Source organism: Nothobranchius furzeri, chromosome 1 (genome assembly GCF_043380555.1).
Source record: "Nothobranchius furzeri strain GRZ-AD chromosome 1, NfurGRZ-RIMD1, whole genome shotgun sequence".
NCBI classification, from domain to species: Eukaryota; Metazoa; Chordata; class Actinopteri; order Cyprinodontiformes; family Nothobranchiidae; genus Nothobranchius; species Nothobranchius furzeri.
The window spans coordinates 98,125,582-98,133,995 of record NC_091741.1 but is presented as its reverse complement, the minus strand read 5'-3'; the positions used below and the strand labels follow the sequence as shown (position 1 = coordinate 98,133,995).

General features: G+C 40.8%; 1 long non-coding RNA gene across 1 annotated transcript; it reads right to left on the bottom strand.

Moving 5' to 3' along the window:
* Nucleotides 1-6,331: 6,331 nt before the first annotated feature.
* On the bottom strand, nt 6,332-8,165 carry LOC139071259 (uncharacterized). The gene is made up of 3 exons (XR_011521291.1): nt 8,035-8,165; nt 7,459-7,544; nt 6,332-6,711 (listed from the first exon to the last, which is right to left on the bottom strand). It is a non-coding gene; the product is annotated as an uncharacterized lncRNA (long non-coding RNA).
* Between the last annotated feature and the right edge of the window lie 249 nt (nt 8,166-8,414).

Genomic DNA, 8,414 nt, shown 5'->3' with positions numbered 1-8,414 from the left:
CTGCACCGACAATGCGTCACACACTCCACACTGACACTTTCACTGCCGATTTTTTTTTCTTTGTTCGTTTTTTTTCTTACAAATTCACACAAGTGCTTTGACCCTTAGAGAATTTTAAAAATTGTTTGCTTCCTCCCTCCCTGTTTTTCTTCTTCTGAATTTCGTCCATTAAAATTTTTTCATGTCTCCTCCCTGTCTGTTGTGCTGTTTTTCTGTTTTTCGTTCTTGATCACTATGGTGACAGTGCACTTCCCAGGGATAATGGAGACTGGGGGATTAGGAGGTGTGAAGGCGGATGGATGGCTTTTTCATACATAGGTAGGAAACTCCAGGAGCTGGGCGGATGGGATCAGCAGATGTGTGACGTGAGCTCAGGATCTAATTGAAGGGTTTTCTGTCACATTCAGATACCAGGAGAACAACATAGGGGATAAACCTTCTTCATATTATCTCATCTAAACAGAGGGGCCACTCAGAATCACGACTTAATTCCCTTCAAGGAATCACAGGCACAAATGTGAGAGTACACCGGTCCCTCCTTCAGGTAATGACATTATCAAATGCCAATCACAGGCTTCATCTTGATGAGGCTTCATGCTCGGAAAAACCCCATTTCGTGCAGCTCTGAATGGTCTCACACACACACACACACACACACACACACACACACACACACACACACACACACACACACACACACACACACACACACACACACACACACACACACACACACACACACACACCACAAGAACCCCAAGTTCCAACACACATACACTCTCAAACACGCATGGTCCTAACAGAACTGGAGGCTGAACAGAACCAAGCTCAGCATGTTTACAGTTTGATGTAGCTTGTTTGGAACGTGAGCGTGGGCTGATGGTGAATCCACGGCACTGCGCCGTCATTCTAACAGAGTAGTGAGGGAGTTGAATTTCGACAAATGTTTATGTCAAAGGAAATGCCGTGTGGTGCAGCGTTCCTGGCCTTCAGAGAGAGAAACAGACAGACTGTAGCCTCTGGCTATGAGTGCATGCATGTGCGCGTGTGTGCATACATGTGTGTGTGTGTGTGTGTGTGTGTGTGTGTGTGTGTGTGCACGTGTGTACGTTGAAACGTGTGTGTGTGTGTGTGTGTGTGTGTGTGTGTGTGTGTGTGTGTGTGTGTGTGTGTGTGTGTGTGTGTGTGTCTGTGTTTGGGAGCTTAAAACATCAGTGGCTGCTGCACTCCAAACTTGCCTGACCGCTGAAACCACTGGCGAGCCGCAGCTAAGCATCCAAAGCCAATTAAAATGTTACGAAGTGGGGTTAGTTTTTTTATTTATTTATCCCTTCTGGCTGGGAACAGCCACAACGTTTTTTTAACCACACAGAACTGTCTGCAGGGATCAAATAATTTCCTCCTCCTGGAAGTGGGAAACCTAAAAGTGGTGGTCCCTCAGAGACCTGGCAGGGCAGACTGAATTTACACTTTTTTTGACTGGAGAGGCTGGGTGCAAGCTTGGTTGCATGAAACAGACATCAGACAGCAAAGAACTGGCCCTCTCTTATTTATTTATTGTACTACTGTCTTTTTTCCTGTTGTTTGTACTCCTTCATGAATTTTACTCATCTGTTTTAATAGTTCTTGTACAGAAATTTAGGCTTCACACACTCACACACACACCTTCCACGAAGGAGTAATCAAGTTGGCATTGCATAACTATAAACACTTATAGTAACCAAGAACCTACAATGCATGTTCAAAAAGGGGATGGAACCCTAGTAGTACTAGTCATAGTAACCAAGTGGACAGAGCCTAATTTAAAGAGCAAGTCACCCCCAAATCTACTTTTTTTGCTGATAAACTATATAAATGAGTGTCTAATTGTGCTGTAGACACGTGTCATAAATAATTTGGCACTTTAGTGCATTTTAGTTAAAATTTAAATATGCTGCCTAAAACTGCCAGTGTTGCGCCGTCGTCAGGTAAAAACTGCACTTCATTTGAATTTAAATCTGCCATCCCTATTGGCTAAGAGGTACACTATGAAGTTGATAAGAATAAAACCAGAAAGATAAGAGTAGAACCACTCCAGAGCAGTTCCTGATGGGCCTACCCGGTCTCAGCCTCTCCAGTAGCAAGCGTAGCGATAAATATAGATTTATGTCTATATTTCAAATGTGGCATAGATTTAGCTTGTTTATAATCTTATATTAATTAATCGGGGCACCACCAGTTTTTGGAACTGGACCGTTGGATTTAATATCTATACCTCCGCAATGTAATCAGTCTCAGAGTTAACACCACAAATTAATCCAAAGGATGAATTCTTGACAGAATGCACCGATTATTGCCGGAAATTGCTAGACAATGATCAGCCGTTATTTACGTTTTGTGAATTTATTACAACATCAGTTAATACATTGACAAAATGACCAAACACAGCTTATAGTTTCATGCATGGAATTAAGAAAATTGTTAACCCAAAGCTTTATGGCATTGATAGGAAATAACTGGTCCGTAATAAAAGTGGAAACTCGGTGACACCAGGATTATAGAAAAATGGGGAATAATTTCTAAAGGGGGACAAAGTGAAATGTTCATGTGGGTTTATGGGAAATGGGTGTGTGTGTGTGTGTGTGTGTGTGTGCGTGCATGCGTGCGTGCGTGCGTGCGGCACAGCTCCATGAGCTGCTCCAGTCACTGCGTCTCGTTATTGGCGCTATTTAAACCAATGTTGTAAAATGACTTCTGCCCAGCCCAGATGTGCTCACATGTGCACCTGTGAGCCGTAGTTCCGCTGGAACGCGTCTGACCTCTGACAGACGCACTCTGCTGTCCCACAGTCAGTGTGCTAATATAATAATATAATAATGCTAAAATGCTCAGATGGGAATCATTTCTTGATTTATTTTGTTACATCCACAATGTTCTGTGTGTGAGGTTTACAATGTCAGAACACCTGCATGAGACAGGTGTTAATTACAATCTGCCAGAATGACTCACCACCTTCAGATTTCTCCAATATCGTTACAAATGATCAAATACGGAACATATCGGCATACGCAGGCCAGAGCGCTGAAGCTCGGCGCATTGTTATTATGAAGCTAGGGCACATGCGGAGGACACACACACACACACACACACACACACAGACACACACGCGTGCAAAATATACTTGTTTTCAATTACATTTATTGGGCCCACTTACTTTTTCTTAGGCCCACCCACAAATGAGTTTCTGGCTTCACAGACTTCTCTGAGCTCCGCAGCCATTACACTTTTCACCTCGTGCACCCCCTAGCGGCAGCTCGCGCACCCCTGGGGGTGCACCACACTTAGGGAATCCCTGATCTAGAATGAACGTTGCCGATATCTAAAAAGGTAATTCAGTAAGAATGTTCTCATGGATATCTGGAATGTACATTTCTACTAGGAATAATAGAGTTATCGATATCTGGAATACATATCCAGTCTGCCTGATAAATGTTAAAATGCCATCTTAAGGGATCTGAGATTTCTCAAACTTAATTCCTTCCAGTTGTTATTAGGCACATCCTTAACTAGAAAACCCTGAAGACATTTTAAAAAGGGACCTGCTGGTGCAAGATAGTGGCCACGTGCTATAGAGGCCAATTAATGACTTTTGGGTGAAAAACTCAAAATAATAATATTTTGGTGAGTTTGGGGTGAGCAACCCAACCTTATGATATTGATCAATTGTGATCAATATCATAATTGATCTGTTTTCATTTCTATAGTAACAACATAGCTGATGATGTCTTCATCTGCAATTTTGACTAACAGGGATACAATTATTACTGAGATAAATTTAATTATTGCTATATAAAATAGGAAATTACTGAGAGGTCTGATTGTTTGTTAAATGTACAAACGGCATGCCACAGCCTTGATATTGTCTTGCCTGTACTGCTTTCACTCATCTGCTCACCTTTCTCAACGGCTTTTCTTTCCTCCTCTTTTACAGATTAGTCCCCAGCAATAGTTGCAGATCCCATCATGTCATTAATTGTCCCAGGCATTGAGCGACCAGCCTCCTCCCTGCTTTATATCAATTGGAGAGATGAGCACTGGAGCACTAAGATGACGTGAGGAAAAGTGTTTTAATAACTTTAAATGATAAAAACTAAATCATATATCACATGAAAATATGATAATAGTGTCATTTTGGTTTTATTTTGTGGTGCAACACATTTTTCACATGTTTCTAATTTTTAAATAAATGAAAATTAAACCTACCTTTTCAAATGTAAATTCAGTATTTGTCTGCTGTTTCTTTCAGTTTGTTGAATTAATATACCACACCGTAGCATTGACTACATATGTATTAAATGATCAATAATATGTGATATTCCATGTGTAACGTCCAGCAATGGTCAGTTTTCACCTACAGATTGACCTGCATGCCACCGGTCATCTACAGACATGAATCTGCCTCTGCGTCTCTTAATCTTCCAAGCTACAGGACAAGATTCAACACTGCGTGTTTACACTCAGATTATCAACATCATTTTCCTTTCTCAAGGTTCTTCTCTGCCAAGCCTGTCTGCTTATCTAGGCTGTCCTGCACAGAATAAAGGACTGAACTGTTATAATAGCAAACAATAATGGTTGATGAATAATAATAATGTTTTGATTAATCTGTGCTTAAATTAATAAGGTTGATTAATCTGTGCTTGAATTACTGAAGTTGAAATGAATATTATTATTACATTGAAAGATTTATATACGATGATCAGTAATGTTTGATCTGACAAGGTAATCACGATCTACACTCAGACACGGTGTTCATTAGAAATAAATTAAAGTTAAGTTAAGTTAAACGTCATGACACACATAGATATTTTCTTGCCCACAAATCAGAGCATCCTGTATCTGAAAGAAGGCGTGATGTTCTGAGGTTTGGTTGTTAACACCCCTTAACATGGCACGTCCCGACTGGCCAAGTTAATCATAATATGAGAATATTAAAACAGAGTCGCTTACGGAGTGATTCATCATTCCAGCATTCCAGCATGCAGTGAGATTCAGGTTCTGTTAGATGAGCTAACTCTGACTGGCCATCGGAGAAAAATTCTATAACCATCGCATCTCTTGGCAAGCTTTCGACAAACTAAGAGCTGCCTACAGCTGACAGCAAAACGGTTCCTTAAGCTATTCAGAAACAGCTGCTCTAGATGCAAACTGGTTCCAACCTGTGTGCCTGCTGACATCTCTGGACTGGAGCATCAGTGCTGTGGTTAATCTATTGAACCTCGGTGCCCAGAGGTCATCCGACCTCCCTGACCTCCGGATCCGCGAAGAGGGTCTCCAAAGAAAGGGTGAGGTAGACACACATGATTGCGTCTGATGCCGTTTTGATAAGAACCAACTTCATAGTTTATTGCAAACCAAATTCTTTTTCACACCCAGAACTCAGTTCTTCTAGATACAAGGTTCTGATAAACACACACCGTTCAATCACCATACATCACATCCCATCCACTTAGATTTATCCATCACAGTCATCTTGGTTAACTTGTCATGTTTTTAATTGTTTAGAAAATAAATTCTTACCTTTTATAAACCTGACTCTGTATGAATTGAGACGAAGTGTGTTTGATCCCTGAAAAAGCAAAGAATTCTAGAATCTTCTGATTAAACATCCAAAGACCAAGCAGGTTGATATTCTATATTTATATAGAGTATCACAGCTTATTGGTCATAAGTAATGGTAATATATTAAGCTTAAAAGCAACAAAATTTACCCCCTACACATATAAATATGAAATATCAATCTGATTGGTCTTTGAATGTTTAATCAGAAGACTTAAGTTTCTTTGACTTATTCAAAGATACTTTATTTTTCCCAGAGGGAAATTAGAGTTTCAGTGCACAAAATTCTGAGATCAGACATACATACATAGGCAGAGACACATGACAAGAATTGGTGACTGTGGTCATTTGCAACCCGAGTCGCGCTACCTTAATAGAGATCAGAGGGTTTACACGAGGATTGGGTCAGGAGGAGGAAAAACAGCTTCTTCAGAGTTACCCTCCAAAGGGAGGGTAGCTTTGCTATGCAAAAAACACCTCAGACAGAAATGCAACAGACTTCAGACATTACACAACATAAGTGTCCACTAGGTGGGGAGGTAGGGTTGGGGACTCTCCACACATCAGTGCATACAGCCACAATAAGCAGCGCTCGTCAGCTCCAGGGCCGGCTCTGGGTAATTTGGTGCCCAATGCGAGAGTGCCCATTTGCGCCACCCCCCCCCCCCCCCCGCCTCTTACCCAAACCCAAGTCGACACATTGGAAAAAGCAACTCCACAGTTATTCCTTAGTTACAAATTTTTTATTTTAAATATTCACACAGCAACTCTTTAAAGTCAACAGCCTGAAGAATAAATGTAAGCTTGAAAGATAAGTAACCTGAGAATATTACAATAACCAACAACTCAAAATGTTGTACAAATGTCATTGGGGGGGGGCAAAATCAAAAGCAACATTAAACTGTGCAATCAAAAGCAAAACTCAAATATCAAAGTTTCATCATAAAGAAAGTTCTACTTTCCATTTTGTTCAACTGCTGTGGCCAATCAGCAGGATCCATGGGGCCAGCAGCTCATATATGTTCACAGACATCTGTTGAAGCTGATGATGATGTCTCTTCAGGCTGTTGGATTGGAGCACTGAGTCTGCTGGTCTGGTGTTGGGTTCTTCTTCTGTGAGAAAATAAACACACACACACACACACACACACACACACACACACACACACACACACACACACACACACACACACACACACACACACACACACACACACAAAGCAACTTAGCCCTCTGATGCATGAATTAAGAACAGTGCCACTTTCACATTCAATATTCCTCGGTCATGTGCAGTGATGCTTTTCACTATTTTTAATGTTACTGGACTTTTTATTTTATTGATCTTTTTTAATCTGTTCTATGAAAACATGAATAAAATTATCAAAAACAGGTGGAAGTGGGGAATATTTGAAAAAACGTATGTCTCACTCTCAGGTGCTCTTCAGCATCCAATAAATTGTAGAATATGAGGAAGAAGATCCGGTGATCTGAGGCACTCTGAGGTTTTCATTTATTAAACAAGGAAACGCCGACACGTTTCTGTACGACCTTCTTCAGGGCATAAACCTTTATACCTTGAAGATGACTCACTATGTCACAAAAACTAACGTCCATCCTTTTTTACAAATTTACAGCCTAATTGACAATAACATCTTAAGGAGACAATTTCAGATGTGTATGTTGAGATTATTTAATATTTTCAAAGCTAAATCAATGCTGCACTGACTGTGCCAAAAACAAGTGTCTGGTGTGGATTTAAATAAATTAATTTTGCATATCGATATATGTGATAAGCCGTTTAATTTGAAAAAGCCCGTTTCTACTGCTGATTACAAATAGCCTAACAAGTGACTTACTCACCTGGTTCTAGACGCTGAGATTGTAGCTCAGTAAATGTGCTGCTGCTGCTGCTGCTGCTGCTGCTGCGTGATGCCTGGATGAAGACGCTGCAGCGTAAACAAGAGAGAGACGGCATAAGATGTCATGCTGTGTTTAGGCAGTTCTCACTCCCCGCTGGGCCCGGCGGCAGCGGGGGAGTCACAGCCACGGCCGTGGCAGTGACGCCCGCCCGATGTGTCGGACAAAGTTGAAAATTTGCTACACCCACACCTAACGTTCTTCTGATATACAAATATTAAATTCATATTGTATGCATACTTAAAACTTGAAACAACGTTCATAAAAGGCTGCAATCAAGCTCCAAAAACCAGTAAAAAATCTTACATTCTTCATCATCACAGTGAGACTCAACATTGTCTCACTGCATCTGGACACGACGATTCAAAAGTAAAATGAATGGGTTAAAGTTACAGATACTGCATTGTGTGTGTAAACAGCTAGCGAGGGTCTGTCTGTGGACCGTGTGTGGCAGGAGAGGCAGTTAGCTACAACGCTAATGCACAAAGTTCCTTTGCAAAACTTATAAAGTCTACATACCTCTGCTTTGGGCCCGTTTTTATTCTTCTTCCTTCCTTCGCTTTCGGAATGCTGATCCCGATGGCTTAGGTGTTCTTTTCCTCGTAAAATATCAAACGTTTAAACGCAATGACAACAGGATGTCCTTCTACAGTGCCACCCACACACGTAACTATGGCAACCTTAACGGTCAAATGCATCGGAGCGGTGGCTCAAGCGGGAGCTCGAAATGCAGCCAGATCATTTGAATTTAAATATTGATGTTTTAATTTCATGTCATTTCAAAGGGGAATTTTGAGTATGCAGAGAGTGCATTTCATATTACAAACATGAATTTAATAAACTTTTTTTCATTTCTTTTTTTTTCTTTTTTTTTTTTTTTTTGAAATTTTGCGCCCTAT